The following is a 1,687-nucleotide window of genomic DNA, read 5'->3' as shown; positions in this document are numbered from 1 at the left end:
CAAAGGGTGACTTTAACAAATGTTAGAATGTTCTCTTTTGATCATAAGAGCAACAGATCTCAAGGTGCTATTACCCTGGGTGTGTCTGCTACGAAGTGAGAGGATTAATTTATTTAACAAATATTTGATAAATGCCTACTATACATCAATCATGGTTCTAGGCACTGAGGATATAGCAATTTAAAAAAAAAAAAAAAAAGACAATAAAATCCCTGTGCTCAAGGAGCTTAAACTCTAGTGCATTCCTACACATGACTTAGAAGAATATGATATAGAACAGTGTTTCAGTTTTTGTGTTTTTTTTTCATTATCACCACCCCCTCCTCCCCCGACAAGAAGCCCTTCAGACAATTTTTACTTAATTACCCCCTTCAAGAAATTTTAATACAACAGATATATTGTATATTTATTTAAGTACTAAAGGTATATCTGTATTTTATAGTAAGAGATTTTTGTCCCCTAAGAACCAATTTTCACCCTATCAGGGGTGATATCACTTGCTTTCAGAATACATGATATAAAAGGAATGGACTTATGATCTACAGGGAAATTCATATTTGGGGATAGCTGGCCAGATCTTAGTGGTATATTAGTAATGTTTGTGTTAGCTCTCTTGCTATTGCCCAATTCATTTCCCTAACCCATTTCCCTATCTCAGTATCTCCTCAAATCTTCCAATCATCCTTACTTCCTTAGTCAAAACATCTTTGTTCTTAGTCCTATCTACTTGAAGATATACTCTCAAATTATTATTTATTAGAATAAGTTTATAAAGTTTAGTGGTTCCATAGGCAATCTTCCATCACCATTCTAACTCGGTGCCTAAAAAATTTCATTGAGTTCATCAGCTTTCACAAAGAATTACATTATTATTAAAGAAAATAATATGTAAACATCATGGCTATGGGTGGTTTAAGGGACAAAGAAAAGTTTAGGGATGTAGCTAGTTCATTTGTATGCAGTATGTTAGTCATGATGCATATTTCAGTGAAGAATTAGTCAACGCCTTCATTAAATACAAGATAATTGAGAAACACCAAAGAAAAAAGGTGTATTCTAAATTGTTTTAGAAACTCTGTATAGACATGTTGAGCAAATCATATTTCAGGCTGCCAGTTTTTAATGTTGTAAAATGCATTACAAAGCGCTGGTCATATATCTTGGATTTTGTTTTCTCTGTGTAGAATTAAATTCCAGATTTGCTTTGATCTCACTCTTGTATTTACATCTTGCTCTTTTGTTTAAACTGTCTTCTTTTATTTACAGTATGCAGACAGGGAAGCAGGTTTAAGTCCAATTACCATAATTTCTGCTTAACTTATGTACACTTAAGCGGTTTAAATCTCGCTTCGGTGACAGGAGATTTTTCCTTCAGGATTCCTCAATAAATCCTTCCAAACCCGATGAATAATTTGATTCACAGTCAGTCCCTTCAGTGCATAAAACGCTTAGGTTCCTGGGCATCACTAAGTTTAGGGAGCAAGCCCTGCTTCTGTAACACAAGTCAACAGCAGACACTTTGCTTGGCTGTGCCAAGTTTGTGCCAAAATCAGACCACTGTCAACAATTCTCTCTCTCATTGAAAACTGTCATAAATTCCCAACTGCTAAATCAAATGCAAACTTTTTAGCTTGAAATAACTTAAGGTTCTTCAGGAAGTGGCTCCAAACAACTTTTACTGACTCAT

Source organism: Trichechus manatus, unplaced genomic scaffold (assembly GCF_000243295.1).
Source record: "Trichechus manatus latirostris isolate Lorelei unplaced genomic scaffold, TriManLat1.0 scaffold00007, whole genome shotgun sequence".
Lineage (NCBI taxonomy): Eukaryota > Metazoa > Chordata > Mammalia > Sirenia > Trichechidae > Trichechus > Trichechus manatus.
The sequence above is the reverse complement of the archived record's forward strand: the minus strand, read 5'-3'. Positions refer to the sequence as shown.